General features: G+C 31.5%; 1 non-coding gene across 1 annotated transcript; it reads left to right on the plus strand.

Annotated features, from left to right (window-relative positions):
- The first annotated feature begins 392 nt into the window (after positions 1 to 392).
- On the plus strand, positions 393 to 464 carry TRNAQ-UUG (transfer RNA glutamine (anticodon UUG)). The gene has a single exon. It is a non-coding gene; the product is annotated as a tRNA-Gln (tRNA).
- Positions 465 to 18,464: the final 18,000 nt, after the last annotated feature.

An 18,464-nucleotide genomic window follows, 5' to 3' on the forward strand; every position in this document is an offset into this window, starting at 1 on the left:
AAAATGTATTCTGAGTTCAATTAACACACTCACTGCTAACTTTTTAATTACCACATTTAAATAACACGTTAAATGATTGACAAAGTTTAGTATGTACTATTTATGTCGAATCTTAACAGCCTACCTCCACCCCTCGCCACTGCTTTTGAGAAATTTAATTATCATAAATTGAATGTGAAATATATCACAAACATAGGATAGCTGCTGAGATAATATTTACATAGTATCACTATTAGTGGACACGTCATGTTTGAACAGATAACTCGTATTGCTATCTCATGTAGGTCAAACTTTACTTTCTCTTGCTAGTCTTATACTCGTTCGTATGGATAGCTATTGAATTAAATGTAGAGATGCTCTACCATTTTATCAATTTTGACGTTAACTCCGTCGGTCCCATGGTGTAATGGTTAGCACTTTGGACTTTGAATCCAGCGATCCGAGTTCAAATCTCGGTGGGACCTATTTTTTAACTTGTTAAGAAGCTTAATTAATTATCATAATTATGTGTTATACTACTTGACAACTATAAATTACGAAATTAATTGTAAATATTAAAATATATAAATTTACTTAGAGAATATAATAATAATATATTTTATATATTTATACTTAGAAGCTTCTTAAATCTTAAGTGTTGTATCTAGGTAGTGACCGTATATTAATGCTAGAACGGTACAAATTAAGATTGTGTTAGGGATCGTATGTATATTACCTATATTAACAGTAATATTTTTTATTAGTTATATACAAAAAAATATTTTCATATCTCAAAATATGCAGTTCAATAACAATATAATTATACTAAATAATATAAAGCAGTAAGGTGTGAAATTTAATTAATACAAACGTCTTCTAATAATAGTGGAATATAATTATATATTGACTTAATAATAATTAAAGGAAAGTAATAATGCTACCACTATTTTATAAGATACGATAAAAATTAGCAATTTTCCTTTATCACGTTCATGTCGACTTGATTTGTATGAAACTCACGTACATTCTACAAAAGTCACATTGCAAGACGGAATAAGAAATTTCTTTTATCATTATTTACTTCCTGCCTTAATAAAAACTCACAATGAATTTTAAATTAGCATCAGGAGGCTTTTTTACGCCGGAAGTTGTTCGCCTTTCAAAATTTCTCCACCGGAAAATCGGTAACTTCACTGGCGTGCGAAATTTTCCGAGAATTAAATTAAACAACATTTCTTAATCTACTTAAACATTATTTGCGATAAACTACTGCCAGAATAATTCAGTATATTATCCATTTGTCATCGAATTATAATATTGCATTACTGTTTCTGTGGAGTACTGGTCGGTAAAGTTTTCAGATATAACACTACATTGAAAAAAATTGTAAATTATAGTAATAATTCCTCCACAGATTGGAGGTTGTATTAAAAGATTTTTGTTTCTATGAAAAATGAATGATAGCCACTTGTTCAACCTGTCAGGTCTATATTTTTAGTCGAAACATACATTGAAATACAACACGTGAATATACTACGTATTATAAGCCGACACGTTACAGCCTTGCCATCGTGTATAACGCAAATGAAAATTACGATACATAATATAGTGATTATACATGAGTGATTGTCTTAAGGATATCTGTATACTGTTTTTATATGAGTAGTACTTGTTACGATGATAATGTTGTCAAAACGGTAACATAGTAATTAATAATATTATAAGTTACCTAATCATTTTTCCACGCACAAACTCTTTTTAGTATTTCAAAATCAAACTCAGGTACCTGCGTCAATAAAATACTTGACAGGGAAACAATTATTATTGTAACAACCAATCTTGCAGCATACATATCTCCGTTGGGTATAAAAGATGATCCTAAATGCCAATGCGGAAGCGACGCTAACGATATAAATCACGCGGCAATGTCCGTTGTACGATGATCGAAGACGAAGTCTCCTTGATAATTTAACAAATTAAAATTATCGAAACCACTTAATCTCAAGATGTTTGTAGCTCAGCCAAACATCAAAGCATTTTTACGTGTCCAAATATTTCTAAGAGAATGTAACTTAAGTAAAGTATTAATTATAATACCACATGGTTGAAGGTAAAATGTGATATTATGAATAAATGTATTTTTTGATTAAGTAATATAATGATTAATCTTGTAGAAATGGATTGTAACAACAGTGTAAAATGTACAGGTAAATAAGTCTCACTGAGACTTCGTAATTTAATAAAAAAATATTCTTCTTCTAACAAAAAAAATTGTGGTCAACAATTTGTCAAATACCGATAGTATGTAGAAATGTGTGAATTTGCTGCATTCATAATATACTAATTGCATCCAATATTTTGTCAGAATTAATATTAATTTATAATCAAACAATACAATTCCTCCATTAGTTGGGTCATCATTATCTGCATATTTCCGCTACAATGAGTTATGGCTCTGCCGGTGCAGTTATAGCTAAATTATGAATTTAATATTGCCTAATGTCCTAAATTACGGTAATAATTTGTTTTGTTATTTCAGAAAAAAAACACAGTATAACATAAGAGTAATTTATCAATACACTATGATGCACATTAAAAGTAAATACAAAAGAGGAGAATCATGCCATAAAAATACTAATAACAAGATAAGTATAGTGAAAGTAAATATTTTAATAACAGAAAAAATCAATTTATAAAATAATTACATTAATCAAGTTATTATGTTGATCATGTTGAATTATGTTGATGTTAATCAAATTATTAGGTTTTTGAAGACTTGAGTAAACAAAAGTACCAATTACTTGAACAAATTACGAATCTTGCGATGTTATTAACTCAGCCAAATACCAAGGCGTTCCTGTGTATTCAAGTGTTTATGAAAGAGTGTAACCTTCAAGTGTAAATTGCATTTTTTTAAATTATAATATTATGGTACTTATAAATAATATGTATCCACAAATTGTAATAAAAAACAGTCTATAAAATGTAAAGATAAAAAGTCTCAGATGAGACTTCGTAGCTCGATAAAAAAAATATTAAATTAGTTATAAACACTTTCAATTGAAAAAAGATCAATTTCAATGTCGTTATCAAATAGGTTAACAGCAAGACAAATAATAATCCTGAATTAATATTTGCTTGTGTATTATGATGAACCCACTAAGAAGTCATTCAAAGAAAAAAAAATCTTTTCGGATGGACATACCTACTATTGATTTGAAACATGGCGCCTGTTGATGATATTCAGTGTGCCCTTGCTCGACTCATGATTGAGAAGACTATTCAGTATCTTCTAAATATCATGCAAATTCATATTCCAACCCCTCTTCCCACCCTCTTTGATCTAGTAAAAGGCGGAAACTCGTACTAGTGTTTGCAGTCGTAACACATTTTCAACAAATTATTTTTTTATTTGAAAACAAAAATACCGATGTTGAATAACATGGGAGAGATCGTGTTTTCGCATATATCCATACATTCTATGTATATTTGAACAATCCTTTATAAGCCATGTTTTATTTTGAAACTTCACTGCTTTAATTTTGGGTAAGAAAATCTAGAAATAGTATATGAAAACTAAAAACGGGCACGCCCCTTAACATCCAAAGGAAGCAAATCAATCAGATTTTTATCGCAGAATTTGAAATCAAAGATATTTAGTGAAATATTTTCAGGCAAACGTTTTATTTCCCATTTTTGGCTGTCGTTAAGACAAAAAAAAAATACTGATGAAAAGGAAATCATACATTTATATTTTATATTATTTAGATTTAAAAAAATAGCAGTTGATATTGTTCGGTGGAATTTTATTCTTATGGTAACACACGCACTTTTGTGGTCTCAGTAATCGATGGTTATCACAGTATTGAATGGACATGGGATTCGTATGGGCATGTTAGGGTTTGAATTCAAGAATTCTACTTAGAGTTGTATGTTTGTGAAGACCACATAATATATATCCATTTATGGCTGTAGCATCTTACCTAGACTCATAGGTTTCTACTCTTGAGCTTTTAGAGTCGATATCTCTGCCAAATCTTAGGATACATTTGTGCGACCACGTTACAATGTGTTGAGCTCGTGAAGTGATACGCCAGTTCATGGTGACGGCTCTGATGACAATGGTGCACTGTATGTTGTTGGGTCATGCGTTCTGGATGCACTCCGGGAGTGTCGCACCCTTGTAGTATACCTATATTGTATGTGTATACATAAGCAAATTTCATGATATTAATATTTGGAATAAAAAAGCGTAATGTACAGTAGCTTCAGTAATGTTTCCACATAACAAATAATTAGTACAGTGTGTACGCTAATCACGTCATTAAAGTTCGTGATTAACATTTCACTAATTGGCGAAATCTCATTGGAAATTGTGTTATTACTATAAATTTAATAATCAATAGTATTACTCGTATTAATATTATTACAGACGGTATATGAGAGTAAATATTAAAATGAATGATATTCGAATACGTGTTAGATGTAGGAAATATAAAAGAATCAAGTCAAGTAATCCAGATTTTCCACGAAAAACTTTTCATATACGATGTGAAAAAATTTCGTTTTCAGCTAAACCGCTTATGCGCTTTTTTCGTTTATCGTTAGAATTTTCGGAAATTCCCTTTTCTCCATACAACGTTTAAAAAAATGAAAAAGCGAAGGTTCACCGGAACACTGTCTTTTAGAATCACCGGGGGGGGGGGGGGGGTTCAGCTATTTTCACTTCGCGTTTTATAGTTTGAGTTTCTTGAAATGTTTGTCGAAAACAATTGAGATTTCAATTATTGTATTGTTAAGTTATTCTTGGAATTATCTGCTATTTTTCCTCCAAATGTGGAAATCTATTAAGTATATTTGAAAAGTTCGTGGAACAGAATATAGAATTACAAAATAAAATAACTGAATATTTGAAACCAATAATAAAATAAAACCTATAGTAATTAGAGTAGATATAATATAATTGTCTTTTTAGGATTTTTGTTTTGTTGAGGAATTAAATAATGTTTAAAATATTTATACAATTATTATAAAACAATTAAAAAAATAAGGTAAACGTTTGAATTAGGTTTTTATTCCAATATAATATGGTTAAGTACGCTTTGAAAAATATGTATTTTTACTTGACACCTATGCATAATTATCGCATTCGTCTATTGGCTATCTCGTCTATGAGCATATGTCTATGTCTGTGTATATGTCTGTGTCTGTGTCTGTGTCTGTGTCTGTGTCTGTGTCTGTGTCTGTGTCTGTGTCTGTGTCTGTGTCTGTGTCTGTGTCTGTGTCTGTGTCTGTGTCTGTGTCTGTGTCTGTGTCTGTATACCGAGATAAACACAAATCACAAATTTGCTCTAATGGTACAAAAAGTCGCCTGCGGCGCTATTTTCCTATGATACTATTGATAATTAAGACTATTTGGTTGTACGTCTATGTCTGTGTCTGTGTCTAGGACCATCTCCATTTAATTATTTTGGCATACTTAATTTCCTCGCATACAACCGATTATTCTCTTATCAACTCGATCCTTTTACACTTCTCCATGTCACGTTGTTCAACTCTTAATATCTGGATTTCTCAGTTACAACTGATAAACCAAGTTTTACATGTAGGTATACATGAGTACCGGAAGCACACATTGGTTAAATGCCCCGCGCTTTAGGCGCAATCGGAGGTCGCTCTTGAAAATAACGTTTGGACGACCGAACGCACCCCACACCAAATTACTTTGGCGGAATTTTTTTCATACTTACCACCATTAGAGACGTTTATATAAGAATCTTTTAATTACTTCAAGCGAATTTCAGAGACATAAGAAAATTCTAGAAACAAATTTGGAGAGATTTTGACCCCCGATCCTGCCTCGCCTAGAACTCAAAGTTAGTATTGTTAATAACTTGATTTTGAAATTAAGAACGTTGGTTGTTGTCGTATATATTCCATCATAAATAAAATTAATCTAATTGAAACTTTTATTTTACGATATTATTTTTCGAATAATAATATTAGTAATTGTACCTACAAGTACCTAAAGTTTTCTGTTCATTTTTTAAATGGAAAATAAAATCAAACGATTCGCATAATTTTTAGAATTCGTAATTTAAATGTGGAAAACGAAATGGAGCTCACGTCCCAATTTTTGGCTAATGGTTTAAAGCGTTTATGTGAGTTTATAGAAGTGTAACAAAATGCGGCGTTAATCTCCTCCATTATTTTCACATTATGCATCCAAGCAGAGTTGGTTGGAAGCAGTGGTATTCCAGTTCGATGACGATAATGCGTTCGCATAAACTCCTCTCCGACCACACATTATTTGTATCAACTGAGAGCCATTATTTAGTACCTACAGCATTTTGGCTACGTGTCGACATGATAATGAATTCATATATACCTACTTACATACCCAATTTATATGGTTTCACGATTTGTGGAAGGTTCGCATATACTATAAAATAGCATTTCGTAGAGTCGCGATATGACCTGTAATCCACCAGCAACACAAACGTATGGTCATACAATGCACGAAATGTTAATTTTTCGTGGACTAAATTTAAATCCCTGGCTGTTTTCGTATTTATAATTTGAGTAATATAATTACAACCAAACACACGGAAAATTTCGTTTGACAAATATCTTGCGGAGCAAATTTTTAGTTGTAAATAGTCCCAGAAAAATAGAATACTTATTATATATGTAATTTCGAAATCAATCGCAAAATTAAATCGCTATGTAAATACTGAATACTTAGTTAAATAGTATTACTAAACAATAGGTATGACATACAGATGATTCTATTTTTTTTTATTTCTACGAGATTTTGACTTAAACTTTTCATAGTTACTTACTAATTTTGTTTGATATGGTTATAAAAAATATCTCTCCGAAGGTTAAATAATTAAACAAATATGCAAAAAAAAATATTTACTGACCATTTTACATAATATAATAATATAATATATCAAATCTATGTATCGAAAGAACCATATTTTGATTTATTCGTATGAAAACTAGTGTATCATCGAACTATTCATTTTTTCTTATGTGAACGTTAAGTTTCCAAGAAGTTTCCTATACCTACATATATATTTTGCATTTAAATATCGTTACCCTTTAAGAAATCGTCCAACAGGCGCCAAAGAGAAGATAAACAAAAAGCAGAACTACAAAATAAGATTATGCAAATATCATTGTTGTAATGGTTACAGAGATGGGGAAAATGTCAGTGGCAGATTCACATTGGTAGATATAGATCAGTGATTCTCAACCTTTTCATTGTTGGAAGAAACTAGGAAATATTTTGTAAAATCTCGTGGATGACACATATTAATTATATGGTTTGTCAGGGGTAAAAATAGAATAAGTACCTACCCACAATTGTAATATTGTCAAATTAAAATATTCATTACGCAAATATGTAATCAACCTAATCATTCAAAATGCTCGATTGTGTTATTAACTTAATGATAATATAAATTATATTAAAGCTACAGGGTTTTTTTAAGTGGATAGAATTTCGGTTGTATCACCACTATTAAAACTGTCAAGACATTAACAGTTGAAACGAACGTTTTGATAGTTTCATATTTTTTATTAATTACAAGAAATGTAAAATATTTTTGTAAGCCTTTGACAATTCTTGCGGAGGCTTAGTTGGGAATCACTGCTATAGGTAAACTTAAGACTTATTTTAGGGTTGTCGCTTAAACACATCACATTGTCATAATACAACTAGCAATATCCGCGTTAGAAATCAGTTGCACTCGTAAACACCAACTGTTCTAGAGATTTGGTATTGTTTGTCGCGTCAAAGCTCAATTCGATATTATTAAAAAAAAGATAAGTTACTTATAGAATTTTTTTGGAAAAATAAATATTTTTTAATTTATAAAAATACGTGAACAGTATGATTAACCGTTCTTCTAAAGAACTACATTTTAATTATAAAAATATTCATCAAATATGATGGAGTATTAAAAATCTGTCTTCCAAAAAAATTGAATGATGCGTTTTGATTAATTAAAATGCAAGTTATCAGTAAAATACATTAAATTGCAGTGTTTGCTAAAAAGTAATACCTAGCGCTTGTACACGTGCATGAATTTACTTGCATCAATATTGTGTATTTTAAACAATCGCGATAATAACTATTTACACGTATATGTGCTGACTGTCTCGCCAATCTCATTAATCAAGAGTAAGCGAGACGCGATGTTGTCGTTTTATAGTACTATTTGACAGGTTGTGAAAATCGGTTAACCGATTTTTCGTTCATGCATGCAATCCTGCAAGTTGCATGATAATAATATTATATATTATGTTTACACGTGCATTTTCTTGTTATGGTCGCGATAATACATACTGTCAGCAGTAAAGAAATGCAGGTGTAAACGGGGTATTACTCTCACTACTGATGATTATTGTTAATTCTTTATAGCATTTTTGGCATATTATGCAAACACGGCTGCAAGTCAATGCCCGAAAGTCCGGCGAAAGCACCTAAAATAAGGCCTAACATTAGGAAAAAAGCAATATTGTTATTTATAATCAACTAAGAATTTAATACTTACTGAATATTTGGAATTGAAAGATGATAATATCATAATATCAGATGATATTATCGAGATTCGAAATATATTTTATAACTCTTTTAGTGATCTACTGAGAAGTGCACTTTCTTACAGTAGCCCATTAATTTCATTTATGTTCAACATTATAGAATAAAAATAACCGTAGACTTCTAGTCAAACTTAAACTTTCAGACGGTTCTTCAAACTTTTACTTGGCCTTTACGGCTATTCTGGACTTTTAAATAATTGCAACTTCGATCATTAGTCAATGTCCGAAATTAGAAAAACAGCGATTAATAATAACTATCTCAACAAGTTTGAATTATCTGGTAATTATTAAATTAGTGTGACATTGGATGGTAAACACGGGTCAAACGTAAATCTTCAAATATAAAAAGATTCATAATTCTACGATAATATTATCTTGTGATAATATTAATAAAATATATTTTTTATTCAGTATTGAATATACTTATTTATTAAAGGTTTAAGTTTCTTTCTTATTGAAATACATAATTTTTAAAAATCATAAAAAATAACCTGAATCGAGTTGGTTTCATACTCATATGTTTCATTGTCCAGGTGACTGCTATTAATTATTCATTAAGCTTTCGATATTTAATGGACAAGAACAATAACCAAAGCAATGGAAAGTTTACATTAAAATTTCGCTTATAACATTACAGCAGTCTTACCGGATAGAGATGGCCGTATAGCATTGGGATCAAAAATTACTCGCTGTTCGTGGAGCATTGTAGATAGTAAAGTTCTACTTTTGTTAGATTCAATAAGAACATTACTTGGATATTGTTCCGTATCAAATCTTTGATAATAGCACTGTGATTATTATCAGATATTTGATAGGTATAACTTGATACTTACGAGCACTTACCAAAATTTTATATAAACTATACGATATGATTGTATTTCTAATTTAATTGCCTATCTATTTTCTTCTATCTGTTTTTCTTGTTATAGTATATTCCAGAAGTTTTTATATAGAAATGAGTTTGATGTCAATACCATATTCCCACTCAGATCAACTTTTATATCGGTTTCATTAGTAATATTTTTTAGGGATTTACTAAATAAATTTAATATTGTTAATTCCTTGTAGAAAGTCATTGTATAAAATAAATTAATAAACATATTACTTCTAGATTACTCGGAAGTGGATAATAAATTGTTTTCCAGTTTGCAGCCACAATTGTACGCATGCTGTCCGCATAGATACATAGTCAATTATACAACCATACTAATCATAAATGAAATGCTTTTCTCTACTTCACGGCCATGGCTGCCGGCACCATCACACAATATTATTTCACAAATGCAGCGAGTCTATGATGGTATTAAAGTTTTCCAGGGTTTCCATTTTAAACTCCCGATTAACACAGATTATGATCTCTCCGACCATATGCCGAGTTCTCTTTGACTGTGCTGTCATACGGGTGAATGAATACATATTATGTACTTATTCCCGTAAACGGATTGCGCTCGTAAATGTAAGCATGGGCAGATTCATATGCTTATAGGTATAAAACATAATAGTAATCTTACGCACTGCTCTTATATATGTTACACCGAATGTGCTTTATTGACTATTACATGAAATGGGCAAAATTTTGGCTAATTCATGTAATAGTCAAGCCTGTTGCCTTATTCATGAATTAGGTAATTTTTCTGCTGAGTACATGAATTCGCCACGGTATGGAATTCTTGAACTGTCAACATGACAGAAGAAAAAGTAAATTTAATACGGATGGTTTTATTAGTTATAATTGGACATAATATAATATTATTATTATTAGGTTAGGTTAGGTTAGGTTTTGTAATTCTGAATTAAATTATTCAACTGAATGTCCATTTTGAGGTTAGCTATCAAGTGTCAACAAACTATCACAAACATTCAATCGACCATTGCACAATTGATACCCAAGCACGAATCAAATCGCGAAAATACTTTTCAATAAAATTCTTCCGTTATCATATTATAGTTCTAGATTTTTTTTGCGCATAGTAAATGGATATGAACGTCATTCAAATCCATAGTGTTCAAATCAATGACATTTGACACATTTGTTTAGTTGCAAAAAACACCACGGAGCGCGATCATCTATTTTGACCATAGATAATATAAATGTACATTTTGACCAATCCATGAACATTATTTGATACATTTAGTTTAGTTGCAAAAAATACCACCGTAGCGCTACTATCTAATTTGTCGAAGACATGAAGTAGGCAGAAAAATTACTGCCGATTTCACGCGCTCTCCAGATATTTTGTCTAATTCATGAATAAGGCAACGGGCTTGCATTTTTCATGATTTAGGCAAAATTTTGCCCATTCCATGTAATATTCAATTTCGCACATTCGGTGTAACATATACAAGAACATAATAATCATTGTGATATTTCATAAGAATAACGTTCACGATAAATTACGTTAAAATTAAATAAAAGTCACTGTGGTGCCGTTAACGCATCAATCCACGCAACAGCCTCCACTTCAGATTGTTGTAAGGCTAACAATTTTCCGGGGAATTTTCTATAACGAAAATGACATACAAATTCTTCAGAAGATTTATAAGGGTGCCTAGACACAGTTTGCTACATACGTTGTTTTCTCTCAATTCTTTTCTATGGTATGGAAGTATGGACGCTACACCAAGAGATGTCACGGAGACTCGAAGCTTTCGAGATGTGGCTGTATAGACGCATTCTCAAAATTCTTTGGACTGACCGGGTGACAAGTGTTGAAGTTCTAAATCGAATAGGGAAGGACCGAGAAGTTCTACGTAGTATCAAAATTAGGAAACTACAGTACCTCGGCCACATTATGAGAGGACAAAAGTACAGCGTTCCCCAACTTGTCATTCAAGGAAAGATTAACGGTAAGCGTAGCAGAGGACGGTGCCGCATTTCGTAGCTTAAGAACCTCCGTGATTGGTACGAGTGCGGCTCCACTGAATTGTTCCGGGTAGCAGACGGTGGCCGACATCCGCCAGGGGATGGCACAATAAGAAGATGACACAGTTTAAACAAGTTATTAAATTACACCAGAATATGAAAAAGATGCGTATTTCTCACAAATTGAATATAGAATATTACCCAAGGCATAACAAAATTCCTGTAACTAATATCAATGGAGTCCATAACATAACCATTTAAGCAGATACGTACTAAGAAATTAAGCACTAATATTATTATGTGTCATCAGGAATAATTATTTTTAATTAGTTGGACCCAAAAATAGTCAGGGCCTTGCAGTGGCGAAGACTCCATACTAGGCGATTATTTGAATCCTACCTTTTTAAGAAAAATATTTTTTAATTGCATATTGACTAATTTGATTATAATATATTCTATAAAATAATTTATTTTGCCAACGAGAGATGCCGTATGTGTAGGAATGTATTACACAGATAATTACAAAACAATCTGCAAAGGTTTTAAAAAATATACCACAGCGCACCTGTCTTGACGTAAATAAAGGTCGGATTCTGTTTCAAATAATTCTCAATTTTTTTCATATGGACTTTACGTCACGTAGCCCCGCCCAGTCTGTCGAATTGTATGAACTAAGGTAAGCTTCGATCGTAGAGCCTAAAACTAAATAATTAATAATTAGGTAATTTAAAAAAAATATTTCTATGGTGTTTAATCGAATATTAATAAATATTGACTGTTTTTAAAAATAAAAATTTCTTTTATCTAATGATTTTTGATGTGTATAAATGTTTTGAAAAAATACGTACTTAATTTAAACTGCTTAATTTTATGTTGTCAGTGAGTTTTTGAAGTTTCATTAAATTAGTGTGTCGTTGTCATTAGTGTGTACCTATTCATTACATTACACACCCGTCAATTACATGCGTGGTCGCAGCCATGACCTATTTTGGGTGAAAGCTGTTTCCTCATGTCAGGCTCACCAGGCACCAATAGCGAGGGCTGTGCGGTTGGTCAATGCACTCCCTAGAGATGTAGATATTTTTGGCGATCCATTATATATTCTGTTTTTTAAATTCTATTTTATTGTTTAATTTGTATTTTTTGAATCATTGTTGTTTTCTTAAATTTTATTTCTTTTGTATAAAACTATTTTTGCTTTCTTTTTTTTCCTCCACTTTGTTTTTTCTGATTTTCCTAACTGATTACTTGTAATTTTTATTCTAAATGTCATGTTGTGAACGTCCTGAATTAATAATTTGTTGTGTACTCAACGTGTCTTTTTCAAATAAATAAATAAATAAATAAATAAATTAGTAGTAATATCGTATTATCTTCTTATCTCTCGTAAGTATACCTGACAAGTGTGTTCTTTTTATCAGATCTCTACAGCCTACCTCTTTCCAAAAGTCATCCTTCGCCTCTGGGGCCGTGCGCCTCTAAATCACCACTGTAGGGGCGGTATACAAGTTGCAGGACTCCACAATGTGCTCCGTGATCTGTATCACACTCGCAAAGTGGAGACTTTTTCAAGCTCACGTGGAATGCCCACATTGAATTCGTTTCGGACACTTATTGGTCACATTTTTTGCATTTTTTAATATTCATAAGAGGAACAAAGTTTTGTTAAAAAAGAAACAAGTTGACGTAACAAACACACTTTTGAAGAATTGCTCTTAAAACAACGAAAACGTAGAAACGTTATCAACTTGTCTGTTATTGCTCCTTGCGTCGAGAAAACACTCTGCTATATAAAATTTTCCGATAGTTTCGACAGTTAAATTACGTTTTTTTTTGCAGAAAAAAACTTTTCGGGAAGTTTTCCTCTCGATAGAACTCGCGAACTGCTTTTATTACAGAATCCACTGTTTAGTATGGAGGTCGTCGGGGAGATAAATGTCTACGAAGCGTGGTCTTCTTCAGTGACGTGGAATAATAGCCTTACATCGCATAGGTATACCAACCATTATATTTGTCACATAATAAGCTTCGGATAATGTGATATTGATCAGACCTGGTAAACTATAAACAAATAACCACATTGAATTTTATTAGCAAGCTTGCTGAAAAGCATATCTTAGGACGCGCAAAAGCAATAATTTTACTAAGAATGTGTTAAATTTATTATTGTGTATCAATAATTGAAGGTATTAATTTCAAAGTCAGTAACCTAAATTTCTAATTTTTTGATATTTTTCTTGATTTTATAAGTAGGTAATTTTCACCCACGATGGCCGCGCAGCTTAAGACGATACATCGGTGAAACGGCAAATAATTTTCAACTGTAGGCGCGATGAAATTTTGGACTCGCTGGCATTCGGAGAGAGAACGTCGAGCTGGGAACACGTCAATTTGTTACGTTGGGGGTATTAATTCTTAAATCATGTAGAGATGACTAAAAACGTTACCCATTTACTTGAAAAAGAAAACATGTCAATGAATATATTATTATTGTTACTAATAGAACAATTAACAGAATATTAAATGGACGCATGTTGGATTTATATGACTAATTATATTTCGTTCGGCATGCGTCATTTGCACCCGCCACCCGCAATCCGCGCATCGCCTAGCCACGATCTTTTTAGACCGTGCCTCAACTGAGGTATAGCTTTAAGCGTCGGCCTATCGCGTCGTGGATCCCAGGTTCGAATCCTGGGTCTGGCAAGTACACATTTTGTTTTTCAATTTCTGAATGAATCATAGTATGGACCTAATAGGTTGAGCAAGTGGCTGACATCCATTTCTCGTAAAAACAAAATCTGTCAATACAAACCTCCACTCTGTGGAGGCCTATATGATCTTATTAGGATTATAAGATATTAAAGCTGGCTCCATATGTTAGTTAAATAGAATTAAGCTGGTGGTTGGTTGCAAAGTCATTTATATTCATCAATTGCCATTTCTATATTAATTTAACGAACTTCAAACATATATGTTTTATTCATTTTTATGACGTCTTAATTGCAAAAAATATATACTTACTTATATATTCTGCTTACTATCCTAAATTTGCTTGACGGTTTTATGCGATTGTCTGAAAATGGTGGTATATGTAGTTTACCGACTTATAACTCATAGCCTCAATTGTGTTTCGATGTTCATTTGCATGCATATTATAGCCACATGAAAGCCATATCCATATAGATATATGCATGTATAATATTTTATTAGGTACTGATATTTTCAGTGCTTAATGGCGACAATGTCTTAATGGGTTTTGAACGCGGACGAGAGAAACACTAGTTTCATTTGTTTTCTCACCGAGTTCTTAATATAAATAAAATGTGTGTATTTTTGCTTCACCGGCGTTGATGTAAATTTATATTCGAATCGTTGATATATTGCAGATTTTCCAAAGGAAGGTCAATATAGTATTGGAATGTGAGTACAACATCGACATGATACTTTTCAACAACAATACAACTGGCCTTATTATCGGTATTCGATTTACTTGTCTACATGGACAATAGTTGGTAGCTAACGAAATAAGAGAAATAACCTATTAGGTGCTTAATTATGTTTATCCTTTTATTACACGCCACTGAAGACATATCAAAGTGCCTTTAACTACAGACCTCTTCATTGTCGTTTTGTCGTAAGTAATAACTAGTAGCTGGTAAGTATCAGGTCAGATTCCTTTCAAAAAAACTTTCCAACTACTGATAGGCTTCGGAGCACCAGCATGACAGGAATAGATAAAAGATTTTTTATTGCCCACCTTTCTTTTTTACTTAGATAGCTGATATAGGTGGGTTATTCCTACAACGGTGCTTTAAAAAGAATCGCTAACCGATGATACTTAGTAAAATTAATAAATCTTCTTCAGATATATCGATCAATTTATTATTATCATTAACATAAACATAAGTTACATTATAGATAGCCATTTAATGGTAATAGATTGATTTTGATAACGTTTCATATAGTAAAATCAAACTCGATAGTCATGCTAGATTACCTGGATAGTATCTACAGAGATGACTATTTGTGAATATGAAACGTTTAGTATTGTTATGGCCTATGGCTATCAGTCGAAAATATCAATGTGAATAATGATAGATACCAATAATTACAGTTTTCACAAAATTCTCGTCTGCCCTCTAGCGTTTAGCGTGTGTTCATTATGACATTTTGGTATAAATTACTGATACAAAGGATACCACTGTATAACTAAAACGCATGAATCATAAATCCAATTTTCTGCCATGACAGAGCAGATGCAGCGCATTGTACACTTGCCAATTTATGGTTATATGCATACACAAACGAAAATATTTTAAATTATTTTGTATCATACGTAGCATTAGGCTTTAAGTTTTTTCCTCCCTCCATGTCCGACATATTAATTCACTTGCTGAATGTAATTATTAATAGTGAGTATTTAATGCACCTTGTACGGATTTTCCTAACACTTCATATTTTCAACTCTCGATTTTATACTTCGTCGTTTCCATTGCAAAATTGTATATCTGCAGAATCTCAAGTTTTCAGGGGAGCATAAAACAGTTTAAAAAATGTATGGCACTTGAATCAATTCAAAAAAGTGTTACACGATTTCAACGAAAATGTATTTTTTGTAAATTGTGTTATTTTGCATGTGTGTAAAGGGGATTTTTGCGAAGAAATTTTGCTTCTTTACTTAATAATAATGTTGTCACTTCATTTTACTGTATTAAATTGTTATATTAACGAAAATTAGCTGTATTCTTTGTCAGTGTGTATTTATTTACTATTGATGAGTGCTGAGGTGGTGGATGACATGTAATTCTTTGTATTATAGATTATTCCATTAGATAGGTAGGTATATTTCGTAGATTAAATATGATAACCTTTTATACAAAAACTGCATGTCGATATGGATGATTCATAAAAATATAGTAGGCAAATACCAAATAAAATAATATTTGATGTTTGTTTGAGGGAATGAATCACATAATAGATTCCCATGGGTATACTTAAGCAGTTTATAAGTAACGAAACGACGCGGTGTGATATTTTCTTAATATTACTTTCATTTTAATTAGTAGAATTAATACTATAGATATAAACTTACCATTACGTCATGATTGTGGATCACTTAATGGCAAAAAGCAGAATCAAAACACCAATTCACGTGAATTTAATAATATTATGTCTTCCCCAACGCGAACCCCGCTTTTAACTTTTATAAAATGTGCAATGTTATGAAACCGAAGCCATTACACGTTGTTTGTAACATACGCACTCTCATCATTGAAATGGAATTTTAAAATAAGAGACCAATCAAATTAATTATATGTAGTTATGAATATCAAATATGATACTATAACAATTACTACGTATGCAGAATATAAAAATCTTTCAAAAAATAAGAACAATCGTTGACATAATTATGGTTAAATACCTAATTAACAGTATGGATACCAGCGAGGCTATTCTAACATATCACTTAAGATCCAAAAAGAGCTACATGTGATAAATAACAATAAGTTAACCGTCTGAACTGTCAAAAGTGCTATCTTTTAACAGCCCCTCTCTCGACTGTGTTAACTATTACGTCAATTTTACATATTGAGAAGTAAGATCTGTTTTGAAAAATAATTACCCCATGGCCGCCGCATTAATTTATAGTTCCCTGTGAGCTGTCAAATATTGAGTGGTTAGTAGGAGCTAGTAACATAATATTTGTTTTACTACATGCCGCAATGACATGACTAATTAAATTGTAGCTTATGCTGATATGTTTGACGTTTCAATACAACATTTTTGGGTTCGGGCGTATCCGCCAGTACGGTCATATTCGAATTTGACCGACATGTCTACCAACTTAAATTTTCGCCATATTACGAATTTACCAATTATTGTAGATAGCCGTCGATAACCGCCTTGTGTATGGAATGCCTTCCGTGTTACTTTGGACGAATGAAAATAACGGAAACTGTTAAGAATCGCTGCGTAGATGCGTTGTAGGAAGTAGTAGAAATTTAAGTACCTAGGAAGGAATTAATATAAATCTTGTTTCTAAAATGGATGTATAACTATTTAATTTGGTCCTTGAAATTTGAATAAATGAATGGTCGGCAATGATAAAAGCCGAACTATATTATTATTATTTTCAAAACATTGGCAAAAGTGAAATAATTTATTTCGAATTAATTTTTGGTACCTACGAACTAGGTACCTACCTAATTGTTACATGAAATATCTGAATTTAATTAAAAATCATAGAGGCGAAATGGAAATATTTCCATTATTAATAAATTCAATATTCCATATTGTTTGTTTCAATTCGTCATATCAATAGGCTTTTGAATTAATCCCGGTGCATGTAAAGGTGGAGCTTTTAATATTTTTCCATATGCAGTGACAGATATTGTGCAATTCCTGATAAGTGATGTATATATTATTTCCTGCGAAATTCAATAAATATAGGTAAACGTAATTATATAAATAATGACAAGATTTATTTATACTTACATGAAAAATAGTATTTTTTTTTAAATTTGAGATATTTATTTTATACAACAAAATATTACTTTATAGCTCAATAGTTATGAATTTCTCTATAATATTGACCATAGTGGTAAAGCAATTGCATTCATTACTTAACGGGGCCGAACACATCAGCAACGCTCAAACTTTTAAAACAATGGTGCCTTTATTTTCTTCACTGGTTATCTTTTAATTTTGTTATCCTGACGTTTTATAATTATTTTGTGGCAATTGGCCAAATATTAATTATTTGTATTTAAAACATAATAACAGCTTAACCATGCTGCTTAAATGCGTAAGTGGTTGTATTTAAGACAGACTAGGAATCTTCCAGTCGATACAGTAATGGTGTTAGTATTACGGTATAAAATTACAAAAATACATAAAAAATATGCACTTTTCGTATATTCGCACAAAGGATGCTAATTATAATTTTTTTTTTATTTGTTGTATCAATTTCCGAATCAAAATACCAGTAGCGTGCGGTTCTGTTTGC

The sequence above is a fragment of the Rhyacophila brunnea genome, unplaced genomic scaffold, assembly GCF_057557595.1.
Source record: "Rhyacophila brunnea isolate RB1 unplaced genomic scaffold, BYU_Rbru_1.0 scaffold_2, whole genome shotgun sequence".
Taxonomy (NCBI): Eukaryota; Metazoa; Arthropoda; class Insecta; order Trichoptera; family Rhyacophilidae; genus Rhyacophila; species Rhyacophila brunnea.